The sequence below is a fragment of the Orcinus orca genome, chromosome 3 (genome assembly GCF_937001465.1).
Source record: "Orcinus orca chromosome 3, mOrcOrc1.1, whole genome shotgun sequence".
In the NCBI taxonomy this organism is placed as follows: domain Eukaryota; kingdom Metazoa; phylum Chordata; class Mammalia; order Artiodactyla; family Delphinidae; genus Orcinus; species Orcinus orca.
In genome coordinates, this window is record NC_064561.1 from 66,707,988 (window position 1) to 66,720,831 (window position 12,844).

Here is a 12,844-nt window from a genome sequence, read left to right on the forward strand (position 1 = left end):
ACATCTGGAATTGCTTCTACTCACATGTCCAACACAGAAAAACACTTGATCTCTGAAGCCTGTCGCCATTCCCACTTCTTCTTGATTGCCTTTCCAAGTTGGTAGTCCAGAATTGCCACTAATCTCATTATTGTTTTATCTTCTAATTTTCAAGTTATTTAACTACATATTTTAAACCTCAGCTGCACGTTTTGAACCAACCCTGAGGTCTCTGTATGTAGAAGCCAACTATAATCAACAAAAATTCTAGGGGCTTCCCTGGTGGTGCAGTGGTTGAGAGTCCGCCTGCTGATGCAGGGGACGCGGGTTCGTGTCCCGGTCCGGGAAGATCCCACATGCCACGGAGCGGCTGGGCCCGTGAGCCATGGCTGCTGAGCCTGCGCGTCCGGAGCCTGTGCTCCGCAACGGGAGAGGCCACAACGGTGAGAGGCCCGCGTACCGCAAAAAAAAAAAAAAAAAAAAAAAAAAAAAAAAAAATTCTGTATATTTTTCTTCCTCACTTTGAGTTCTCTACCAGTATCCAAACTCCAACATGTCTGTCCCTATTTCCAAGCACTGGCCTCACATATGTCCACTGTGGGAGAGTGAACAAATCCAGTAACATGCCTGTCCGAGAGTTTCCAAGGGGTCTGCTCCTTAGTCTGTCCCACAATTGTTCTTTTTAATCCGGAAAAACAACCTTCAAATGTAACGATGTACACTGAGTCATTCCAAACATAATCTCCTACCCTGTGGTTTTATATAAGGGAAAAAAAGTCTAATTTGAAATTTTAAGAAATCTCATCCTTGGAAAGTAGAAATCCAGACTTCTTTGCTCAGATTTTCTAAATTTATGGGTAAGAAGGAATAAAAAAAGATGTCTGTGCTGAAACATATGGCTATTGGAGCAACTGCTGCCACCTTCATGCGTGTCTGCAGCACTCTTGTGGCTTCTGTGGATAAGAAGTTGCTGTCCTTCTCATCTACTTCTTTCCTAAATTACTTTCTCCCTCAATAGCTATATACTCCCTGCATGTGGACATACATATTTATCATAATATAAACACTGGGCTTTCTCACAGGAATATTTTCTCTCAAAAGAAAAAAAAAAAAGTTGATCTCCAGCTTCCAATCTCCCTTTCCTGCTCCTTTTCTGATGTCCTGAACCAGTATGTTTTCTGTTAACGGTGAGGACTTTTTTTTTTTTTTTCTCTGAGTTCCCCCAAAGCCTTTTGTAAGTAGATTGGGAGTTCCCTGGTGGTCCAGTGGTTAGGACTCCATGTTCTCACTGCCGAGGACCCAGGTTCGATCCCTGGTTGGAGAACTAAAATCCCATAAGCTGCACGGAGTGTCCCCCCCAAAACAAGCCTTTTGTAAGTAAATTGAGGTGATGTGTGTTGATTCAATGGCTCCATGAACTGGGGAATTGAGAAATTGAGTCACTGCTGTGTAAGGTCTCCAGTTGGCGAGCAAACTGTACAGCAAAGGGGCAAACTCTGAATTTCTGACTCACGGATCCGTGCCTGCTACAAGCCAAGCAGACAGAGAAGATAATCCAAGGCTGTAAAAATTGCACTCTTTGGCTTCATCTTGAGATGTTGTCAAGAGAGTTTCCACAGAGAAAGTTATTAATTTCAGACTGCTGTACTTAGAAGCTTATTTCCCCACAGAATAGCAGTAATACTTTCCATGTGCAATTCTTTTTATGTGAATTGCTGGCTCTGAATCATCCATCCTGAGAGAGAAGAGAAAAATTACGGACAAGTAAGAACATAGCTCATGTCTGTTTCCCCACTCCTACCCCAATTTAAACAAAAATCTCCTCCAGGATAGATGTGGTCTTCTTTCACATCACCTGAGGTCTGTCCAAGGCAGTACTGAGCTCAATAAGTAACCAAGAAAGGTTTGTTAAATTTTAAACAAAGTCTCATTGGTCTAATATCTCATTTCAGGCCTTGAATGTCTCCAGCTAATCTTTACAGGGCTCCAGCTGAACCGTGCAGCTCCATTTCTAGTGACTTACTACTTCTTTGAATTCTCACTCCATCACTATGAGTATCATTAAGGGCAAAGGTAATGTCTTGCTATTGCAAATAAAGAAATTATCCACTGATAATTACTACTGTTTGTGGAGCACCTCCTGGGTCTTGGACCCTTTCATAATCATCTCCTTATTCTTCATAACAAAACCCTTCTGCAGATGAAGAGATTCAGGAAATGTACATCACTTTCTCAGCTAGTGAGTGGTGGAACCAAAATGCGAACCTGTCTGACAACAAAACTTGGGCACTGCCCTGTGTATGGAGGGAAATATAGGACACAGAAGAACCTTGGAGTCTTCACAATGAAGTAGAGAAGATAGGAAACACATATTCAAGACATATTTTTAAATATAAAAACTGCAAGTTAACTATATTTGTGTTGGCCTATATTAAGTAACGCCAAGAGGTGGTGAAGAGAATTATGTGACCAGGTGTGATAATCAGGTAAGGACTGAGGAGAAAGGGTTTTGAATGAGAGTAAGGGTTTGTCATGATGGAAAGAGGGAAAGGCATAGCAAGTCATGAATATAGTTGTACAAAAGCTTAGAACAGGAGTCCACAAACTTTTACGTAAAGGGATAGATAGTAAATATTTTGGGCTTTGTGGACCACAAAAGCTTTGTGACAAGCTTTCTGTCACAGCTACTGCACTTTGCCATTGTACCATGAACACAGCCATAGAAAATAGTAGACAGATTGGCGTGGCTGTGTTCCAATAAAGCTTTATTTATGGACACTGAAATTTGAATTTCCTATCATTTTCAGGTCATGAAATATTATTCTTCTTTTGATTTTTTTTAACTATTGAAAAATGTAAAAACTATTCTTAATGCAGGTCATACGAAAACAGGTGGTGGGCTGGATTCGGCCTCCAGGCAGTGGTTTGCCAATACCTAGCTTCACAGCAGAACAAAAAAAGTTTATGTGCTAAGAGCTTGACTACGTAGTTTAAACCACAGATTGATGCAGAAGGCCTAATGGAGAAGAAAGGGAAAGAGTGAAGAGGATGGGAATTTATAAAAACTCTTAAAACATAAATGGCTTGTGCAAAAAAGTAAGAGGAAGAGGGTTAGTCAAGTAGGAATCCAACATGAGACTCCTGATTCCTTAGTTCACCTTCTTGCCACTGGAACGCAACTGATTCATTCATTCAACAAATATTAATTTAGCACCAATATGGGCAAGTACTGAGGCTTTCTGCCTAGAACCTGAAACTATAAAAGAATAGTTTCTCATTTATTCTCTGAAATGAAATTAAGTAATGCTAAGAGTGGTTATTTACTTATTTTAGTTAACAGATAATAAGTTTTGGTATGTTATGGCTTTATTTTCATTCATCTCTAAGGATTTTCTAATTTCCCTTGTGATTTCTTGGACTTGTTGATTATGTAGCAGTGTGTGGTTTACTTTCCTTATATTTGTGCATTTCCCAAATTTCTTTCTATTATCGACTGCTAATTTCATTCCATTGTAGTTGAAGAACATACTTTGCATTATTTCAATCCTTTTAAATTTATTGAGGTTTGCTTTTTGCTATAGCATATGGTCTATCCTGGAGAATGTTCCATGTTTACTTGAAAAGAATATATATTCTGCTGCTGTTGGGTAGAGTGTTCTACAGGTGTCTATTAGGTCTAGCTGGCTTATAGTTAACTCAGATCCTCTATTTTCTTGTTAATCTTCAGCCTAGTTGTTCTAGCTATTATTGAAAGTGGATTGTTTTGTTTTGTTTTGTTTTGCTGTACGAGGGCCTCTCACTGCTGTGGCCTCTCCCATTGCGGAGCACAGGCTCCGGACGCATGGCCCACGGCCCAGCCGCTCCGCGGCATGTGGGATCCTCCCGGACCGGGGCATGAACCCGCGTCCCCTGCATCGGCAGGCGGATTCTCAACCACCACGCCACCAGGGAAGCCCTGAAAGTGGATTGTTGAAGTCTCCAACTATTATTGCTGAATTGTCTATTTCTCTTTTCACTTGTGTCAGTTTTGCTTCATATATTTTAGTGCTTTACTGTTAGGTACATATATATTTACAGCATTTACTTATTTTTTATACTTTCTTGATCCAAAAAGGATATAAGTGCTTACAGTATAGCAAGAAATCATAGATTAGAGTAGATGAGAAAGAAAAAGCAAAACAAGAGTAGCAACATGAAGTAGACTTTGCCTTCTTGTTCACTGTTGTCTCTATGTGAACAGAGCCTGACACATAGTAGGCCCCTGTAGGATTGAAATAACATCAGGAATGAGGTTAACACAAAAATGAAGTAATACATATTACAGGCACACCATAAATTTGGCATCCAATCATAGTGAAGACTTCATTGGTTATACAATTGATAGTGAACCTGAGCTAAATAAAACGAGAAGGACTTCCCTGGTGGCACAGTGGTTAAGAATCCACCTGCTAATGCAGGGGACACGAGTGCGAGCCCTGGTCCAGGAAGATCCTACATGCCACGGAGCAACTAAGCCTGCGTGCCACAACTACTAAGCCTGTGCTCTAGAGCCCGGGAGCCACAACTAATGAGCCTGCGTGCCACAACTACTGAAGCCCACAGGCCTAGAGCCCGTGCTCCGCAACAGGAGAAGCCACCGCAATGAGAAGCCTGTGCACCGCAACGAAGAGTAGCCCCGCTCGCCGCAACTAGAGAAAGCCTGTGAGCAGCAACAAAGACCCAACGCAGCCAAAAATAAAAAGATAATTAAATAAATAAATTTACTAAAAAATAATAAAAAATAAATAAATAAATAAAACGAGAAGATACCGAAAACAATGGAGAAATTTCTTCCAAGAGTCTTCACTAACATTTAATTATAAAGATGCTAAACTGACCCCTGTCCTGAACAGAACATATGCTTTAAGTTTTGGGAATCCTCCCTGCCAGGAATGATGCTACAGCTTGTCCACGTACTTACTGCCATATATGATTGTGCACGTTGTGCATTGCCCCACTGCAGGAATGGCCATCCCATTGTAGTCTATGCAAATGACGCCCACCACCCTGAATTTGGGCAATATACAATCTGTGCAACCATAGGAGGTGAACCCACAAAATCTCTGAGTGATCCCTCCCCTGACAAATGGCTCCCAGTTTATTTAGGGGCATTGTGGGTGGCAAAGGAATGAGGAACAGCAAAGGGTCCACAAAGAAATCTAGTGAGTGATCCTCAGCTTTGGACAAAACATACCAACCAATTGTATTAAATAGTTCTTTGAAAAAAAGAACAAGGTGATTAGGGCAATGCTTAAATCTCCAACCCTCAGGCTGACTGGAAGGGTAAGAAAAGGGTTTGTCACATTTCCCAGGCTAGTAGTTTTCTTCCTGTGTTTAGGGAGTATAATAAGTAACACAATTACACAAGGGAAATACTAAAGCTCATCTTTATTCCTGTGGTGTGTCGGGAGAAAAGATGTGCACTAATTATGACACGGAAGAGAAGCGACCCGCAGGGGGCCCCCACTGGAAGAAGCTGAGGTTGGCTTAAACTGAGCAGCAGCTTGTGGGCATGCATGCTGGTTCCTACAGGTCTTCAGGGAGCTCTTCCCAGGTGACTAAAAGGACCTTAGAAATCATTTGATTTGATCCTTCACTTTACAGATGAGGAAAGTGAGCTCAGAGAGGTTAAGTCACGTGCCCATGATCACACAGCCAGGAAATGGCAGAGCTGATCCCCAGCACAAGGTTCCTTCCACCTCGGAACTATACCATCTACCATTTTAGGTTAACACACATCACCCTGGCCTCCTCTCTGTGAGTCTGAGGCCCAATCTTTTATGATTTGAGAATTTGTACCATCCCCAAGTGTGCTGTCATCATGCAACCAAATGTGATTCAAAACAAGGCCGGGGCGGGGTGCGTGGGGGCGTTTTGTGCTCTCTCTGCAACAGATTGATGATGAAGTCAAACTTCATGACTCAGAATACGCAGAAGCTCTCCAGCCCTTAACAACTTTCCCCACAGGAAACCTTGTGCCAGGTGCTTGGTTACCTTTTGAGGTCTTCGTGGGTGGCAGAGAATGCTTCCAAAAATAGATCTGTCCTCAGTGCTGTCAGAAGAGGCTTGCAGCCTAAAAATGTCACTCCCTTCTCCCTTCCAAAACACAGACATCACTGCCCAGGGCGTAGCCCTTCCTTACTAACCCAGCAGGTGCCTAAAGATAAGCCTTCCTCCCACCTGGAGTCTAGACTTCTTTTATTGGGGAAGGTAGAAAAGTGTCTCTTGCCAGCAGGAAAAAACCACCTTTCATATGAATTTTGGCAAAAATTGCTCTTCTAAAGCAGATAGATTTCAAGGAAAAAGGTGTGGGTCTCTGACTTAGTCTTTTACCTCCTGAAGATCAACTAAAATGGATAATGTATGTAAAAGTACTTTGTAAACTGCAAATATCAAGAACTATCACGTGTTTCTGCCTGTGGTCCCTGCATCTCCAAAATTGCAGTGAGTGGAAGGGATGACTTCTCTAGCGATACCTCTGGTGACACAGATTTTCCAGCCGCAGAGACCCAGGGAGTTTTCGTGGCCTGGGCTTTCTGTGAGTAACTCCTTACTTGCTGAGATGAGATTAGGACCACTGCAAAAGGCAGTCCTGAGGCTGGACTGATGCTGGCTAAAACGGGGTGCAGGGCGCTAGAATGAGCAGAAATGAATTCAACCAGACAGCAGAATTGAGGAGACTGGGAGAGAGCATTGTTCAGCCGTGGGCGGACCTTCCATTTGAGTCTCTTCTGCTGTGTTAACCTGGAGTTGGTCTTAATACAGAGACCTGTTTGCTAGCTTCTTGCCAGGGGCATGCGATGCTTGAGCTCCGTGGAACACCTTGTCATGTCAGAGCTGTTTTCAGTTCTTTTATTTTATTCATGTATTCATTCATTCATTAAATAGATTGTTAATTCTTACTCCATGGGCAGCTTTCTCTGTTTCAACAAACCCTTCCATTTTCTGCCCACATACAAAGCCCACATGCAGTGAGTATAGTTTGAAGGTAAACAGGTTTTGCTTGAATAAAAAAGTAAAGATGTGCCTCCTTCTAGTGCACCCAGCCCCTGCCACCCTCCTGCCTCCACACCATAAACTAGAGGTCACTCTGGGGATATTTTCTGGATGTGGGAACCATTCGGCTCCTGGAAAGCACTAGTTTCAGAATGCCAGGTACTCTTTTCAGAGTATTTTTTATAGCATTATTACAGTATTTATTGGGCACTCTTGTACATAGCTCCACGAGAGATTCTGAGGGAATATAAAAAGCAATAACAACAGTAGCAACACAAAGATATATCATTAAGAACAAGAAGTGTAAGATGTGGTCCCTGGGCTTTAGGTACTTAGAATGGGATGCCCAGAGGCAGAGGAAACGCATGTGACTCATGCCACCTATCCCAGGCCCCAGATAGATACCAATAATTGATCACAACACTCCCACCGAGGTCAGTGCAGCTCAGAATTCTTCTCAATACAGTGCTTTGAATCACCACTGCCAGTTGTCTGGAGCTGGCAGGTAAAATACAATCCAGCCACCTCCTCTTTCCATCCCTATATTTTTGACCAAGTTCAACAGAAGTTCAGGAAAGGAAGAAATGATCATATGTGCTACAGTGGCTGGGAAAGATGCCACAGGGGAGAGCAATTTTAGCTCTACCCTGAAGGACCGATCAAATTTGAGTAGAGTGAGTAACTAGAAAAGAGGAGAGAGGAAGGCTATTTGCGGTACTGAAGTTTCTTGCATTTTTTTAAAAAGGTAGTCAAATCTATGTCTCCTTTTTTTTTTAACTTCTTGCTTTAATTTAGGAAGATCTTTCTCATCCCCCAAGATCATGAAAACATTCACCTATATTTTCTTCCAATACTTTTACGGTTTTCTTTTTTACGTGGACATATTTGATCCAGTTCAATTTATTTGGGGACAAGGAATATGATAGGAATCCATTTTTTTTTAATGGCTAGATAGCTCTCCTACCATTTGTTGAACAATCATTTAAAAAGTCTCCTTTATCATATACAAAATATCCTTATATACATGTGCTTATTTCTGAACCCCGGATTCTTTTTTCAGTCATCTGTTCATAAGTTTATTGTGAGTCCTGAATTTTAGAAAACTCAATTCACAAACTCAACATACAAATTAGATAAACTAAGGAGATAGGATTCTTCAGGCTGCAGGTCGTAAGCTACCCTAACCACCCCTGAAATGACTCAATTTTTCAAAAGCTTAAATGTATACATCTCTTTTATTATGTAACAGCTCTATTGACATACAACTCTTATACCATACACCTCTTCCATTTAATATGTACAATTCAATGGTTTTAAGGATATTTGCAGTGTGGAACAATTTTAGAACATTCCCATTCCCCCCAGATCTCCAGTCCTGTGCAACCATTATATATTTTCTGTCTCTATGGATTTGCCTGTTCTGGGTATTTCATTACCAATGGAATCATATAATATGTGGCCCTTTGTGTCTGTTTCATCCATATTTTAGCATGTATCTGTACTTAATTTCTATTTTTTAAATTGAGATACGATTTATATAACATGAAATTAACTCTTTTAAAATGTACATCTAGTACCCTCATTATGTTGTGCAACCATCACCTCTATCTAGTTCCAAAACATTTTCATGACCCCAAAAGGAAACCCTGCGCTCATTAAGCAGCCACTCCTCACTGGTCCCCCTCCCCCAACAGCCTCTGGCAACCACTGATCAACTTTCTGTCTCTATGGATTTGCCTAGTCTGGACATTTCATATAAATAGAATCATACAACACGTGACATTTTGTGACTGGTTTCTTTCACTTAGCATAATGTTTTTAAAGTTCATCCATATTATAGCATGTGTATCCATACTTCTTTTATTGTAATTGTTGACTATACCACACTTGGTTTATCCATTCATCAGTTGATGGGCATTTTTGTCATCTCCACTTTTGGGCTATTATGCATAATGTTGCTATGAACATTCGTGTACGTGTTTTTGGGTGAACTCTGCACTTCCTTTAAAAGGGGGGTTATCTTTTGCATAAAGTCATATAATTCTTTGTAATACCAATCCTGTGAGTCATCTTTTCAGGATATCAAAAAGTTTATTTCAGGACTTCCCTGGTGGTCCAGTGGGTAAGACTCCGTGCTCCCACTGCAGAGGGCCCAGGTTCTATCCCTGGTCGGGGAACTAGATCCCACATGCATGCCACAACTAAGAGTCTGCGTGCTGCAAGCAAAGAAGATCCCGCATGCCACAACTAAGATCCGGCAAAACCTAAATAAATATTTTTAAAGTTTATTTGCTCCTAGCTTTGTTTCTTTTCTTTTTCTTTCTTTCTTTTTTTTTTTTTTGGCCGCGTGGCTTACGGGATCTTAGTTCCCTGACCAGGGACTGAACACGTCCCCCCTGCAGTGGTAGCGCAGAGTCCTAACCACCCCTGCAGTGGTAGCGCAGAGTCCTAACCACTAGACCGCCAAGGAATTCCCTAGCCTTATTTCTTTAAAGCCAAATGTAATTTCATTTGTGGAAGCCTTGATCCTGTCACTCTATGCTAATTTGAACCACCACTAAGTAAAGTAAATTAAGAAATTAATTAAGAAAACTGCAGTCTGGTGAAGGACATGGCTAGGTGGGTGCACAAAAAGATCTGGTGATAAAGATGAGGGTGACACTGAAGTATAGTGTCCAGACTCACTAACGCTACCCCTTTTAAGTCCTTTTCTTTGCGGGAACAGAATCCAGGTAACTTCATTCATTTATTTATGTACCAGAGGTTCAAATTTTAAACTAGCTTAAACATTTAATAGGTTTTGCCCGTTAATCCTGCCGTGAACAGGACTGCCGCAGAAAGGTTCAGTGAAATAAATTAAAGAAGCAAAACAAAGTCAGACTCAGTTTTTTTACAGACCCAACTCCCCCACCAGACTCTAAGTTCTTGAAAACAAGGCCTGCATCTTTGTGGTGGGAGCACCATAAAAGTACTCTATTTGTTAAATGAGAGAATGAGGGAAGGCGTGTCTAGAATCAGATTTCTAGCTCTTGCCCCACTCACCTACTCCCACCCTGTTGTTTATGCTCCCCTGGAGACCCCGGTTTCACCCAGTTCTAAGGGACAAATCATGGTCTATCTGAGGCAGGGGAGCTGGAAGACTGTCTTTAGCATTTTGGGGAAGGGAGGGGGCACCCACAGTAGAAAACCAAACAAACCTGTTCGGTCATAATCCTTCATCTGCCAATTTTGAGAGGAGAGTGATTTTTTTTTTTATCCTTTGCAGTTTATACTGAGAAACAAAAATGAAAACAAAAGCAAACAAAAAAGTCTTTAAATACTAAATCAAAGCGACTTGACCAAACCCCAAGGGTGCCTGTGGAGGTGAACAGACCTAGCACTGTAAGCCCCCAATCCTCCTCCCAGGGCTCCCTGACCCCTCAGTGCTGGCTAATTGCAGCTCTGGGAGAAACAGAATAAACAGATGGTTCAATGCCGCTATTTTAAGCAGCACCAAGTCCAGTTAGTCAATGCTGGCAACAGACAGTGCAAGAAGCACCTTCATGGCCCGGACGGCCATGTACTCTGCGATACATACTGAAGACAAGTTGCAGGGAAGCCCGAAAAGTCCCTTTCAGGAAAACACCTCTTTGCCCTTTGTTAGGGAAACCTGGGCAGACAATGCCAGGCCAGAGGTGACATATCTATCTGGAAGCGCCTAAAAATTCCCACAATGCCTTGGCTTGAAGCAGCCGTCTCGATGTGCCAGTGGCTGGCTCCTTTGTATTACCTGGCAATCAGTTCAGATGTCACCTCCTCGGGGGGGGCTACCCTGGTGCCTCACACAGCCCTTGAGACTGTAGAGATGAAATCGCTCGTCTCAGCCCGCACAGTGCCCTAGTTCTGTCTCCTTGGCCACAGGAGCTCACTAACAGTGAGGGGTGGCGGGGCCACCATCTGAAAGGGGGGTGGCGGCCCTTTTGATTAGTTGGTACTCAGTTTTTCTCTGCCTTTAGCTTCTATTCAGATGAAATAATGGTGATACCCCCCCCCCCGCCCCACCGTCCCAGAACAAACAGAGCTATGACTTAACGCTTGTTTCCCAGTGTTCACTGCTAATTTCCTGCACCATCAGGTTTCCTGTTCTCTCGCATTTCCATTAAACCTAGACTCCCCTACCCCGGGATGTTGGCACATTGTGGGGAGCACATTGTGATGGGCTGGCTTGCTGGGGGTTGGGAAGAGGCTGGAAATAACTTGAGGAGAACTTGTCCCTCGGTGTCACCCACCCATGGGAAACTTGTTCTTCTGACTCTCACCCTCAACCCCCAAGGGCAGCCACAGCTCACCAATCACAGCCAAGCCTGGAAACAGCCTCTGGGTTCTTCCGCACAGCACTCCAGGCAGCCACCACCACTGAACTTAACTGGCAGTATTTGGCTTGATTTATTACAATAATTGGAAAAGAAAAAATAAATCTGTCCCCCAAACTGGATTCAGTTACACTGTTGCTCAGATCGTGTTTTCTTGCACTGTTTCATGAATTTTCCCATCACCAAAGTCCGTAAGGTGAGAGGGCCCCTTGTTCTTTTAAGGAGGAAGGAAAATTTCTCTGAAAACTTCTTTTAAAAATAAGTTTGAATATTTTTTAAGCATGAAGAAGTACAGAGGAGAAAACATTTAATGGTCCCTGTCCTCACTGCCCAGATCACTCCTGTTGATATGAGATAATTATTATAATGTTAGAATAGTAATACATGTATAAGTTTTGAAATTTTAAGCATTAAAGTATAAAATAATATAAAAGTATGAAAATATAAAATAAAGTATAGAATAACAAGTGATAACTTCTGTTCCTGTCCTTCTTATGGTAACAACTATTATTTATTAATAATTTTTTATGAGTCCTTCCAGAAAAAGTATATGTATATATATACACATTTTTAAAAAGATTTACCAAAATCAGGAGAGAGATAATGCTCTACATTATGTTCTGTACCTTGTTCTTTTTTTCCTTCTTATTAAATAATACATCTTGGCATTCTTTCCTGATTCACCTCATTCATTTCATCAGCATATGGTTTTCCAACATATGGATGTGTCATAATTTAATCAGTACCCTATTAATGGCAAAACATCTTTTAAAGACTTCATTGGGCCCCTTGGCAGTTGATACACTATTCATCAAAAGAGAGGAGGGACCCCTATTTCATTCATTTACTCAAACTCCTATAGCTCCAAAGATGATTCTGCTTGGTCCAGAACATCTGGCAAATACGACTACAAAGCAAAGCATCAGCGGAACTGGGGTGCGGGAGTTGTATGAAAAAAGCTGTTTGTAATGCACCAGAGTGAAGATCACTTGCAAAGATCATAAGCAGTAAACATCGACAGTCCTAGAAGACTCAGTCACGTGATGGGGTCAGGTGGTATTGCTCTGGGTGACATCAATGCAGCGTTGCTTCACACAGACTTCGGACTAACAATGTCTCAGAAGCCTTCTGGCACTGAAAATGCTTTATTTTATTCATAATGGGTTATTTACTACAGCTGCTGAGTCCACTGAGCCAGCCGTGCTTTCCTATCACCAAGGTGCCTTGAGATCGATTGATCGATCAATCAATCAGTTTATCTATCTATCTATCTATCTATCTATCTTTTTTTTTTTTTTTTTTTTTGCGGTACGCGGGCCCCTCACTGCTGCGGCCTCTCCCGTCGCGGAGCACAGGCTCCGGACGCACAGGCTCAGCGGCCACGGCTCACGGGCCCAGCTGCTCCGCGGCATGTGGTATCCTCCCGGACCGGGGCACGAACCCGCGTCCCCCGCATCGGCAGGCAGACTCCCAACCAC